Here is a 15,139-nt window from a genome sequence, read left to right on the forward strand (position 1 = left end):
TGCAAAATATAGATATAAGGGGTAGATGATTTATCGTTAAGCAAGGTGATGTGGGGAACGCGAAACATTAGACAAATGTGGTGGAGAACGAGAAACAATCATGGAGAAGAAAAGACGTTGCAAATCGAACTCCAAATTCAAGTTCGTCGGGGACTGGCAGTGGATTGTCATGAAAAGAGAGAAGGTATCTCTTGACTCATTAGCAACAAAAGGTCATCAAATCATGCATTTACCTTATGTACTTCACAAAAATTTTGGATTTAATTCTGGTACCATATTTTTTATAGATATCGTCTTTTGTGCTTTTATAAATTTTTCAATATCAATTTAATTGTTAGCACCATAAAAATTTTCATTCAAATCATTGATATGGCATTGCCATGATGACATGGCATTGATCGGGATGCTAACGAGCTTTTTCTGTTGACGTGGCACGAAATGCTATTGTGGCTTAAAATGTTGATGTGGATTTTTAGAGGGCTTTAGAATGGCCATGCGGCATTTAATGGATACCAATCAAAAAATTTAACCCAAACACATCTATTGGCTTTAAAATTGACCTTATTTTGAATTGACAAAATTAAATGATCATAATTAGTTAAATAAGTCACTTAAAATGTTTTTGAGTTATGAAAATATTCCCTAAAGTTTTGGAAAGGTTTTTGCAAAGATAATGTGTATAAAACAAGTTCAAAAAGCACTTAGTTGCCAAAATTCAGCTATAGGGATCAACCCTCCATTGTTGATAGGCTGATACTTGTGAAACAGAGAGCCAAAATTCACCTATTAAAAGGAGAAGGATCGACCCCCCACATGTTGATAGGTCGATCCTTGTAAAGTAAATTGCAAAAATCAACTACTAGAAGAAAAAGGATCAACCGACAAGCGTAGAAGGTCGATCCTTGGAAGTCAGAAAAGAAAAACAAAGTCTTTAGAAGAAAAAGGATCAATCCCCAAGCCTAGAAGGTTGATCCTTGGAAGACAAAAATTATCAAGTGGAAGTGTGAGGATCAACCTTCCCATTTAAAAGGTCGATCCTCCCAAAACAAAAAAGAATTTGTCTTGAGTTATGTGGCACGAGATCGACCTTTCTTGTTTAGAAGGTCGATCTGTTAGTTATATTTGAGGAAAATTCCCAAGAAAAGATTGACTCCTCTAGCTTAAAGGGTTAATCCCTAGCACTCGCCAAACTTGCAATTAATGCTCCCAATAGCTAGTTTTCGCATTCAATGAAGCCCAACGGCTCTAAACGCCTCCAACATTATAAATTGAAGCTTTCCACTTATATTGAAGTATGAGAAGCCATAGAAAAACATTAAAAAAGAAGAGAGCAACAATTACAACACAAGATCATTTATTTTTCTCTCTCCCACATTTAAGTTTTCTCTTTAGCATTCATAGAGCTTTTAATTTCTCATATCCCTTTGTACCTACCTTGTAAAGCTTCTAAACCTACTTAGCTTACCATCCTTTAATAGGCACTTTAGCTCACTACTTCTTAACTATTGTACTCATTTGAAGGTTATACATTAACCAATAAAAGGTAGAATTGTTGGTCATACCTAGCATTGAAAAGTTAGAGGGGTTAAATCTTATCCTTGAAAGGATTATTGTAAAGGTTGTCCTTAACCTTAAAAGGCATTTTTCATAGTGAATTCCAAACTCCTTAACAAGGCTAAAGAAGAATACGTAAGCACAAAGGTCGAATCTCTATAAAAATCATTGTGCTATTGTTTTTCCCTCATTTTTAGAAACATTGTGTGGAAAATCCTCTACTCAAAAAGTCTCTATTGTGTTGAACAAGCTTTTAAAGAAAAGGATGCACAAAAGAAAAGTTTGGTTCTTTAATTTTGGAAAGAATTTTTAAAAAGAGCCAATTCATCCTTATCTTGGACTTCTATATGTTGAGCTTATTGCATTAACAATTGGTTTTAGTGCTTGGACTCAATATTTTTAGGTTTAACAATCTTGAGTGATCTTAGATTGAAGCGCCAACCAACAAGATGGAAACTATCACAACTGCTCTTGATGGAGGTCAATTAATGGTAAAACCTCCTCTGTTTTCTAGTGAAAATTATTCTTATTGAAAAAAGAGAATGGAAATGTTTATACAAGAACATTACATTGATGTGTGGAGTATTATCTTAGAAGGTGCCCATGTCCTTTATAAGCAAGTAGATGGAAGAATAATGATTAAGACTAGGAAAGATTGCAATGAAAAAGACAAAAAATTAGTACAACTTAATGTTAAAGCTATGACCATTCTTTATTGTGCTCTAAATGCAAATGAATTTAATAAAACATTTATATGTGAAAATGCAAAAGAAATATGGGATGCTTTAGAAACCACCCATGAAAGAACCAATCAAGTCAAAAAGTCAAAAATAAACTTACTTACATTGTACTATGAGCAATTCAAGATGAAGGATGAGAAGTCCATAAATCAAATGTATGATAGGTTCACATATACAGTTGGAAGGTTGAAAACATTAGGGAAACACTTCCGAAATGCTCAATTGGTGAAAAAGCTACTTTATTGTCTACTTAAGTCTTGATGGCTAAAGGTGACAACCATTGAAGAAGTTAGAAACTTGAAAACCCTTAAGTTAGATGAACTTGTTGGTTTTTTGCTTACATATGAAATGACTTTAAAACATGACAATAAAAGAGATGATGCAAGGAGGGGAGAAACAAAGAAAAAAGAGATTGCACTAAAATCTTTTCTTCAAGAAAAAGAAAAGAGAGAAAAGGAAAAAAGTGAAGAAGATGAGGATATTGCCATTCTAGTAAAGAGGTTTAGAAAATTCATGAGAAGGAACTATAGAGGAAGAAGACATCTAAGAAGAGATGCACCTGAAGGCGAGCATAGCAAATATCACTTGATTTGCTATGATTGTAGAAAACCGAGGCACACCAAGTATGACTGTCCAAATGGCAAGAAAAGTCACCTAAAGAATGTAAAGAAAAAAGCTATGATGACTACTTGGAGTGATATTGATGACTCTCAAGATGAAGAAGAAGAAGTTGCCAACTTTTGTTTCATGACCTTTGAAGAACCAAAGATATGCTCTTCACTTGCTTTTATTTTCATACATATTAGATGAATGCTCATACTCATTTGATGAACTACAAGTTCCCTATGGTGATTTCTGTTTTGAGTTTGAATGCATGTTATTGAAATACAAGAAGATCATATTTAAGCTTAAAGTAGATAATGAATTTTTGGCCAAGACAAATATTGAACTAGAAAAAAATGTCAAGAGCTTAAAAGATGAAAGAAATGATTTGAAAAAGAAAATGATAACTTGCACGATTTTGTTTCAAAATTTCGTATGAGCCAACAAAAGTTAAATAACATGTTATAGACACAAAGGGCATTCTTTGACAAAGAAGGATTAGGCTTTGATGGGACACAAAAAGAAACTCATTTTAAAAATTTCTTTGTTAAAGAAAATGAAAAATAGGGTACATTTACTAGATGTATATGCTACCATAAAGTAGGACATTCCATTTATTTTTGTCTTTTGAAGATGGTAACTTAAAGAGGTAAAACGATCAAAAGTGTATGGCTTCTAAAAGGGACCAAATCCACATATGGTTAGATGGTCAACATGGAATGGGTTCCAAAAGGAATCAAAATAAGGAACATTAAGACAAATGGACCCAAGAAAGTTTTGGTACGAGAGCCAAATTTTGATTTCTCTTTTTGTAGGATGAAAATATTTGACTAAATGCTCGAATAAGCCCCCTTGACTATATCAAGAAAGTCAATTTAGCTTTTATATTTTTATTGCGTTCAAATAAGCCCCTACTTTTATTTTGGGTCAAATAAGCCCTTTTCACTAACTGTTGACTAACTTCCATTAATCAACAGTACAATTAGTAATTTTTGATGCCATGTCATTTACCATGTGGCATGTTAATGTGTTATCTTGATGACATCAATGCCACATGACAGATGACATGGCATAAAAAATTGCTGACTTGGAATTAGATTTTTTCTTTCCAAATATCCAAAAAATATTGGTTGGGGATTTGAAACAAAAAATTAAAAAAATATCCTAATTGTTTTAAACTAATTACATTGTTTATTAACTAATTACCATCCATCCTTCTTAACAAAAAAAAACCTAATCCAACCTTTCTAGTTTTATTGAAGCCATTGTTCCTTGAATTAAAGTTAGTGTAGAGAAACTCTGGGAATACCAAGAAATGATTTTGAGAAGAGGAAGAGTATAGGTAGGACACACAATGTTTATACTAAAACTCGTAAAGACACACAATGTTAATCCATAATAAAAGATAGTCAGATTCTTCTATTCTCTTTCCTAGAATTTATAAGGGAAATCTGATACTCTTTTCTTCCCTAGAATTTGTAATGGAAATTTGATGATGCTAAATTTTATTTACTAACAATAATAGATTCTTTCTCCACATCTTTCATAGATTTTGAAAATTAGAGATTACCCAAAAAATAATTTTTAGAAGAGGAAGTGAAGTTGTGGATAAGGGGAGGATATTCTAACTATAAGGTACATTGGGTTTAAGAATTGTTGAAGAAAGCGAAGGTTTTTTTTAAGGATGGATGGCTTCAATTAAGAAGATGGTAATAAGTTTAAAGAAATTAAGGTTTTTTTTAAATTTTTTTATTTCAATCCTTAACCAATAATTTTCTGACATTTGGATGGGTGAAAAGGAAAAAACCAAATTCCTAGTTAACAATTTTTGATGCCATGTCATCTACCACATGACATTGATGTCATCAAGATGGCACATCAACATGCCACATGGAAGATGACATGTCATAAAAAATTACTGATTGTACCATTGAGTAATGGAAGTTAGTCAATGGTTAGTGTGAAGGGCTTATTTAATTCAAAATAAATGTTTAAGGGCTTATTTAAATGTAATAAAAGGATAAGGGCTAAATTGACTTTCTTGGTATAGTTCAGTGGCTTATTTGCGTATTTAGACAAAATATTTGTTTGAAGTTAATAGAACAAGGAAAAACAATGTGGTACCTGTTGGTCCCGATAATATGTGCTAGAGGGGGGATGAATAGCACAAATCGACTCTTGACAAAATGAAGAACTAATTTTCAGAACAAAGAAAATAAAAGCAGAGTATACAATGCACAACAATTTATAGTGGTTCGGTCCAAGACCTGTTGGAGTAAGATCTTAGTGGATTAATGTGATTGTGCAAAGCATGGATTTCAAAATTTTCTTTAACAAAGGAAGCAAGCAATCCAATTACACAAGCAGAAACACACATTATTATTATTATTATTATTGCAAGTAATATAATCACATCCAAAAAAAATAAAATAAGAATCTATTAAGTAAGAAAACCATACATTTATTTTGAGATTCTTATTTTCTAACAATACCACATCAATGAATGATTTCTCGACCAAAAAGTTTACCACTTATTCTTCAAGAATACTTTCAACTTGAACCTTGAGTGGACAAGGTGTGGAATGCAAGGCTACAAGATGGCAACTAAGTTTATTCTCTTTTCTTTGGAAAAGCTTGGAGGAAGAGAAGAGAAGAGATGGCTGAAACTTTTTTTTTTAAGAAAAAGTACCTTCTCATCTTTTCTTCCAATCTCTTCTCTTTTTATTAAAACTCTTGCTTCAAAGGTTTAATCAAAATGAAACACCTTTGGATCAATCTTGACCATCCATTCAGAGTTATGGAAGCATCAAACATGCTCCATAATTATCAAAATAAAAATTAAAGAATAAATAATTTAATTATTTAATTATCATTTAGAGTTCTTGATAAAATAAAACTCCTTATTGAATAATAACTCTTATTTTATTATAATCCATCTTTATTTAAAAAGAATTAATAATAAATAAAAGAGTAATAGTCAAACATGGAGTCTCTTTTTATCAACATGGATGTCTAGATTCATTTTGCAAGAATCCTCCTAAAATTATCTTAATTTAAGACAACTCTTGTCTGTAATTAAGACAAAAAAATATTTTATCTTGTCTAAATTGAGACAAATATGTTTTCTTGACTAAATTAAGACAAAAAATATTTTTCTTGTCTTAAATTAAGGCAAACATATTTTCTTGTCTAAATTAAGACCAAACATGTTTTCTTCTCTAAATTAAGACAAACATGTCAAAGCTACCAATTTTGTACACAATTTAATTAAACAAATTAAAACATTCATTCCAACTTAAACAAGTTGAATTCTATGAAGCTAAGTGGGGAATCTATTTGGACATAGATATTCCAAGCTCCAATAAACTTAGAATTATTCTTAATCTCATTAAAAATAATTCAAGCTTATTAACCATGAAATCACTCCACCATAGATTCATGGTTGCACTATTAGATTAACTATAATTACAAGAAATAATTCAATATTTGATATTAATTATTAGTTGTCCAATTTCAAGCTATATATTGTGAACCCTCATAACCATCCAATGACAAAAGGTGAAATTATCGTTTTACCCTTTATGTCAATTTTGTCCCCTAGTCTCAAATTTCATCCAATTAGTGATTCAATACTCTAGATCTAATCTTTTGAGTATCCATATGTGATGAGTAGCTAATTCATCAATCCACTAGGCCTAGATTAATCACCAATCTTCTTGAAATCGTTAAAAGTGATGTTAATGCTATGAACTCCATTATTTGGATATATGTTCCCACTTGTTCATCTCAATTATAATCCCAAAATACAGAGTCTAGATCAACACTTTATGATGATCATGCTCATGATAAATAAAAGATTATAAGGAGATTAAACACGAGTCCACTATCCATCAGGATTTCGATTCTATTATAAGCAAATGCATAAGTCCGAGATCAGGATTTAGGTAACGATAAAACTTAAATTTGATTCTCATATGATTTCAGTTCGTGTTATAGTGTCATTACTCGAAGTCAACCATTTCGATGATTTGAGACTCATCATTCCCTTGAAATGAATCACATTCATTTCGTTGGAAGTAATATGGACAGTACAACCTTAACATAATAAAGTGACCAGCTTTATTATATGACTGTGAACAATTTTTAGATTCAATTAAAATACTTGTCTCCTATGTATGACTCTTCATAGAAATGCATTTTAATATCTCAATAGAATCTTGGTACCTTAATAACTAGATAATGAATGCTTACTAAAACAAACTCTTTGTCTTATTATCAAAATGTACTTTCATTACAAATAAATTCAATGAATTTAAACATGAGAATATACTTGCTTTCCAAGGCACCATATTCTCAAAATTCCTAACAAGACCTACATCCACTACCTTGATTGTTCAACCAAGGATTTTCCAAACCAAATCACTAAAAACAGTGGAATTCACAAGCTTCCACCAAGCTTTTACAATGGCTTTTCGCAAGCTCAGCCACAACCTTTAGTAATGGTTTTTCATGGGATCAACCAAAACCCAAAGTGATTTTTCAAAGCTCAACCACAACCTCTTACACTAGTTTTTCACGAGCTAAACTAAAACCCATAGTGGTTTTCCAAGGCTCAACCATAACTTACAACAATCAAGCTATCCCAAACTTGAATAACCCCTTAGAGTGACTCCCTCACTCTAAGATTACAAAAGAAGTAGTAAAAGAAGGTACCTATGATCACTTGGTTGATATGAATGGTACAAGATTGAGTGCTAAATACAAATGCAAGAGTGGGCGTTTAAGTGCACACAAGTGCAGTGAAGCTTTTCTAGTTTTTCAACTTTCTATAGCTCAAATCTCTTTCAAGGCTTCTCTAAACTTGTTTCTAATTATTGGAAGATCCTTTTATACTTCGAGATGTAACTCTGATCGCAGTTTGGCAGTTTATATCTGTTGACAACAGTTGAGGATGAGTTCTAGCCGTTAATCTGTCTTGTAGTGCTCTGGTTCAAATTGCAGACAAAGAGCTCTTAGTCGACTAACTTGGTTGACTAAGTTGGTTCTATTTCTGGTTTGCAGATTCTGATAGAGAGTACTTAGTTGACTAACTTGGTCGACCAAATTGGTTCTATTTCTCAAACTCTTCAACCCGCCATTTCTACAATTTGAAATTTGGTCAACCAATGTTCTTCCTTATTTCACCAACAAGCTTCCTCCTTGTTATTCAGTTACATCTTGTTGATTTTATCCTTCGTTTTCTTTCAAAAATACTCTTTGAAGAGTTAATAAATTAATTTCATATATTAATTTCCTGCACACTCAAATAAAGGTATTAGACACAAATAAATGGGAATGTTTTATTATCATCAAAAACTAATAGAGCCAACAGTACCTTGATAGTGGATGTTCTAGACGCATGATCGGAAGCAAGGAACATTTCAAGGATTTGAAGCCAAGAAAAGGAGGAGATGTTAATTTTGGAGATGAATTAAAAGGTCACATTGAAGGTATTGGTACTATTGGTGAAAACTCCTTAAATCGTATTGAAAATGTTTTATTTGTCAATAAACTTAATTATAATTTGTTGAGTGTTAGTCAATTATGTAATACAAGTTTTAGAGTAATAATTGAAGCCTTATTTTGTCATGTTGTTGACATCAATAGAAACCAAATTCTCTTCATTGGAAATTGTCAAGCATACATATAAGTGGTGTATTTAGATGATTATAATCAAAGAATATATGTTTCAAGGCTAAAAAGGAAGAAGATAGTTGGCTGTGGCATAGGAAACTTGGACATGCTACTATGAACAAACTATCAAAATTATCCTCTCTTGATCTTGTAATTAGCTTGTCTAACTTAAATTTTGAGAGTGATAAACTTTGTGATGCATGTGTTAAGGGTAAACATAGGAAGAGCTCATTTAAATCCAAAACTTTTGTTACAACTACTAGACCTTTACAATTTCTTCACTTATATCTTTTTTTTATTTATTTTAATAAGCTTTTCTTATATTTACCCTGCCATGTGAGAATAATTTACCAAGATATTTATGGGCTAAAGCTATAAACACCTCATGCTACATCATAAATAAAGCTATGATTAAGCCAATATTAAAGGAAACACCATATGAGCTATACAAAGGTAAAAAGCCTAACATAAGCTACTTTCATCCTTTTAGGTGTAAATGTTTTGTGCTAAACAATGGAAAGATAATCTTGGTAAATTTGATGCAAAAAGTGAAGTAGGTATATTCTTCGGATATTTTCAATAAAAGAACTTTAGTGGTTGAAGAATCCATACATTTAACATTTAATGATTTTAATCCTCTTTCGAGAAAAGAAAGGTTTAATGATGATGTTGTCGTAACTTGCAGGTCCAGGAACCTAACCGTTAAACGTGGAGGGATTTGGGAGTTGCCACCAATCTTTTTTTTTAGGTGTGATTGGCCACCCTATTTTGTTCTATTCGACAAAATCCTAAATTAATTTTATGTCCATCGAGAGAACGATAAACTGGTTTACGTTTTTTGGTCAAAGTTGGGTTCGGGAGTACGGTCACGCACAGGGAATGATTAGCACCCTTATGACACCCGTTCCACGAACGGTACCATTTAATCTTGTGTTATCCTAACCCATTGATTTATTTTTATGTTTCCTTAATTATTATTTATTAAAATACTTTATTTGATTTTACGAATTTGACGCGCATATGATGCAATTGTGTAATGCATGACGTAGAATCGAGATAATGCCAAACGAATACCTTTAATTAAGGATATTTCCCGAATCTGCCCATCATGTTGGTGGGATCCGAATATATCCTTTCACCTAGAGAATTACTTGAAAGACTCGCCTTCGCAAGCTTAACGAGTAAATCCCATCATCGGGATTATCGTACATTTTTCTTTAAAAATGATATTTACATGAGTATGAACCTATTATGAGCAAAAGCCATTTTATTAAAGATGTTTCCCAAACCCTCCCATCATACTGGTGGGACCCGGGAACATCCTTTCACCTAGGGAGCTTTTCGAGAGAAACTCACATTCGCAAGTTCTTCGGAACATCCCATCATCGGGACTTAACTCGTAAACAAAAATATCTATATGCAATGATATGCATGATATAATATATATATGTTATGCTTGTAAAATTAATTATTTTTTATTTCTCTCTATATATATTTTTTGACCTACTTTTATAACTAAATAACTACTTCTACCTAGTTTTATTATTACTTATCATATATTTATATATATATTCCTATATTTTTTTACCTTCTTCCATTCTTTTTGTATATAAAGTTGTAATTTTATTTTACTAAACATAACTAAAATAAATAAATAAATAAAACAAAATTCAGAAAAATTCAAAACAGACATCAAAGATTCAAACCCAATAGCTTTAGAGCCTAGAACATACCAAGGTTCAGGCTTAGACTAACCAAAAACTGGACCTCGCGGAGGCCCACAATAGCTCTAGAAGCCCACTTCTTCCCCAGTCAAGGCGCACTGTTAGAACTACAACTTTTCCTCCCAAAATGATGCCGTTTCAATGACCACTCCTCCTGGCCCAAAACGACGCTGTTTTAGTCTACCTACCCTAGTATATAACCTTTTTTTCTTTTTTTTTTCTCTTCACTTTCCCCTCTCACTTTCTCTCTCTACCCACCGGATCTCTCTCTAAAAATCCAACTTTTTTTCCTCCCCATATCTTTCAACTCCTCTCATCGACCTTTCTCTCCTTGCTCTCCCTTCAACAACACCGAGCCTCTCCCTCTCTTCGTAGATCGGCTGGTTAACCCCCTTAAGGCTGTCGATCGGGTTTCCCTCTCCCAACGGCGGCACAAAATTCGAATCTTATCCCCCTAAACCGACGGTAGCAAGACCCAAATCCTATCCCCCTAAATCGGCGGCAGTAAGACCCATCTCTTATTCTTTCTAACAGGCAGCAAACCCACCAAAAATCTCCTCCAAATCAAAATCCACCCTAAAACAAACAAACCAAAAAAATCCCAAAAGAAAACAGCTTTCATCCCTCACCCATTGTGTATTTTTTTATATATTTTCTTTAATTTTTTTGTATTTTTTTGGTTGGGAATTTGTGGTTATGGCTACTAGAAAACTTAGGGCTTTTGATTCTCTGTGTTTTTTTGGGTTGCTAGGGATTCCTAGGTTTTTTTTTTATTGTCGAATTTTTCTCTCTAGTTTGTTTTGTTCTAAAAAAAATTATTTTTTTTTCCTTTCCTTCCCCCCTATCATCCGTTTGAAGCCCTCTTTTTAAAAACTGGATTGTCAAAAAATTTGGACAATTCAGAGGTGAAATCATGCTTTTCTAAGCATGATTCACAAGGCTTTGGCAAACAGGAGGGGTTGGTAGCCAGAGGTGACCACTCCTCTCCAAATCCAGTTGCCTTTCAAGGGCATTCATGCCCTGTAATGATGGACTGGGAAAAGGGCTGAGCACTTGCTCAGTCCTTTCTTGTTCATCCATTTTTTCCCTTTTTTTTTTGAATTCCTTCTTCTTTTTTTTTCTTTTTTTAATTAATTAATTAATTTATTTATTTATTTGGTTTTTTTATTATATTTCATTATTATTTATTATTTTATTTTATTTTATTTTTGAAATAGGTGTCTACAGTTGCCCCTCTTTGAACATGCTTGAGAATCAAAAATAGTGCAAAGACGTAAACACCGTATTCAATTCATCTTAGGGCAAGTTTGATTCTAGCAATTTGATTTAAGCTTGACCTATCTCAAAACAAGTTTGATTAAAAACATGGAGTCCCTAGGTTTGACCTAGGTTTGTAAAAGAATGAAATTTCTAAGTTTGATTTAAGCACGACCCATCTCAAAATAGGTTTGAAAATGAAAATTTCTAGACTTGACCTAGGCTTGACCTACCTCAAAACAGGTTCGACTTAAAAATTGGAATTCCTAAACTTGATCTAGGTTCGACATATCTCATAACAAGTTCGATTGACAAATTGAAATTTCTAGACTTGATCTAGGCTCGACCTATCTCACAACAGGTTCGATTTAAAAATTGAAATTCATAAACTTGACCTAGGCTCGACCTATTTTAAAACATGTTCGATTTTGAAAATTGAATTTCCTAGACTTGATATAGGCTCGACCTATTTTAGAACAGGTTTGAGTTGAAAATTGAAATTCCTAAACCTGATCTAGGCTTGACCTATTTTTAAACAGGTTCGATTTCAAAAAATTTAATTTTCTAGACTTGATCTAGGCTCGACCTATCTTAGAATAGGTTTGATTTGAAAATTGAAATTCCTAAACTTGATCTAGGCTCGACCTATTTTTAAACAGGTTCGATTTTGAAAAATTGAATTTTCCAGACTTTATCTTGGCTCAACCTATCTTAGGACAAGTTCGATTTGAAAATTGAAAATCCTAGACTTAATCTAGCTCGACCTATCTTAGGACAAGTTAGATTTAAAACTTGAAATTTCTAGACTTGATCTAGACTCGACCTATCTTAGAACAGGTTTGATTTGAAAATTGAAATTCCTAGACTTGATCTAGGCTCGACCTATCTTAGGACAATTTAGATTTAAAACTTGAAATTTCTAAACTTGATCTAGGCTCGACCTATTTTATAATAGGTTCGATTTGAAAATTGAAATTCCTAGACTTGATCTAGGCTCGACCTATCTTAGGACAAGTTCGATTTGAAACTTGAAATTCCTAGACATGATCTAGGCTCGACTTATCTTAGAACAGGTTCAATTGAAATTCCTAGACTTAATCTAGGCTCGACCTATCTTAAAACAGGTTCGATTTTGAAAATTGAAATTCCTAGACTTAATTTAGGTTCGACTTATCTCAAAACAGATTCGATTTAAAAATTGATGCCAACTTAATTGGATTAACTTCTATCAAAGTTTTATGTCAAGCCCAGCTCTACAATATGTTTATTATGCCATTCTTACATAAGAATGCATGTTTGCTTACTTGGATACCTTAAAAATCGTTAAAGGACTATATTGTACCAAATGGTACAATTAAGTTGAATTAAGCCTTAAACTAGTCCAAATAAAGATTTTAAGATGAAATTGAGTATTTTAAAACCCCATAATGACTTAAAATGGTGATTCGGAGTTCGAGGACCGATTTGGAGTCAAATTGGAATTTTCATGACCTAGGGGCAAAATGGTAATTTTGCCACTCGAGGTTAAAAAGTGGAATGTTGGAAGACGTTTTTGATCAAGATTGACTATTTAGAACATAATTTGGGTTTGAGAAGTGAAAATTTTTAATTTCGACATTTTTTTTAGCATAGGGGTAAAATAGTCATTTTGTCACCCAGGGGCAAAATTGTAATTTTACACCACCCAACACTTGTCCAGCACATGAATTTTACCCCATAGTATCATGGATAATTGAGGAAATTTAAGTGGTAGAGAGAGATTGCTTAATGGCTAAGTATGACACATGGACCAATAGAATGGTGACATGTGTCAAAATCTCATCCATTCATATTTTCCTTATAAATTAGTACAAATCAGCCCATTTCTCTTCATTATGCCCAGCCATAGCAAGAACAAAGGAAGAAAAGAAAAACACAAACGCTAGGTGGGAAAATTCAAAGGAAAAGTGTGAAAATTCAATTAATCAAGCAATCAAAGGTAAAATTTCTGGATTTTCACTTGAGATCTACCTTTCCCATGCATTATTTTGCATTTTCCATGGTTGAATCACAAGATGTCATGAAGGATTCATGGCTGACTGAATTTAGAGAGAGAAGATTTGGTGGTTGTTTTGGTTAGATTTTAAAATATTTTAGTGTTTTTAGTTAGTTACTGATGTGTAGCATGAAAATCAAACAAGAAAAATTCATTTTCTCCCATAACCCATCATGGGCTGAATTTTTCAAGAGAAAATGTGAGGATGATTTTGCCACATTTCAAGTTATTTAAATTGTGTGTAATGATTTGGAGTATTGGGAGAAAAATGGAGTTAATTGGAGTTGAATTGGACATATTGGCCAATTAATCTAGTGATAGATTGAATTAGGCCAATACCGATTTAATTAGGGACCCAAATGAATTTGTGTAGAATACCGTGTTTAGATGGTAATCCGAACAATTTGCATCCCATTTCATACATTAGTATAAAGTCTGAATTGGTTTTATAACAATTTAGCACAATGTAGTAAATGGCTTATTGTGTATTGTGTATAGGCGGTGAGCCCCCTAACAAAGGTAAAGATGTTGTGTCAGAGGACTGAGAATAAGAGTATTTCAAACTCTTAATACAGTGAGTAACCTTACTATCGTCTTAATTATCTAAAGTATGTTTTATTCGATTTTGTGAATTTTATGGAAAATGAATTAAATGATTAATTTTTTGATTTTATAAACCAAATGTGATTTAATGAAATGATTTCATAAAATTGTTTTGAAATTGAATAATGGCTTTGAAAATAGAGTAATTGGAGACCATTTGATGTATTGTGAATTTATGGGTCTAATTGATTGGCTTATGACAATATTGGCATGAATGGCTGATTTGGTATTTGTGTTGAAATGTATAAACTGTTGTTTGCCTTGATAGGCTGGATAATGATAAAATTGCCATGTCATGCTGCTGAATTTTTATTGTATGGTGGGTTTAGCTTGCTGCAGTGGCCTGGTTCTGGGGACCAGCCTATTAGAGGGGTACGAAACCTGGTCATATTCATACTTCAGTATGAGAGGCGCGGATGGATAACTCCTGAGGTTAACACTTTAGAGTTTACTTCACGCCAAACCACCACGTGAGGGTGAACTCAGCCAACACCAAGGAACGACTGTGTTTCCAAAATAAAAACATGATTTATGCGTACATAACTTTTTACCAACCTTGGCGGACTCGGTTGGGATAGCCCTCGATCAAGGCATCCCTGATAACTGGGTATAAAAATGATTTTGGCACGAGCCAAAGTTTTAAGAAATTCATAAGCCATGTTGATTACTCAATTTATATGAATTGATTTTATTTGGTTGAAACAAGTTGAAAGGTGATGAATTACAATATGTTAAATTATTTTATCTGTCTCCATTTACTTGGCTTTAGATATTTTAGATGGTATTTGTTTATTCACTGGGATTATATAATCTCACCACTCTCATTTCCACCCATTTTAGAGGATAGTCTATAAATAGCTGATTTCATTGAGGACCACCATTGCATTTGCATCCTCCAAACTGTAGGTTCATAATTTTTCTTACTTTTGGTTATTCGAGGGCCCACTTGT

Source organism: Theobroma cacao, chromosome 1 (assembly GCF_053813885.1).
Source record: "Theobroma cacao isolate CCN51 chromosome 1, ASM5381388v1, whole genome shotgun sequence".
NCBI classification, from domain to species: Eukaryota; Viridiplantae; Streptophyta; class Magnoliopsida; order Malvales; family Malvaceae; genus Theobroma; species Theobroma cacao.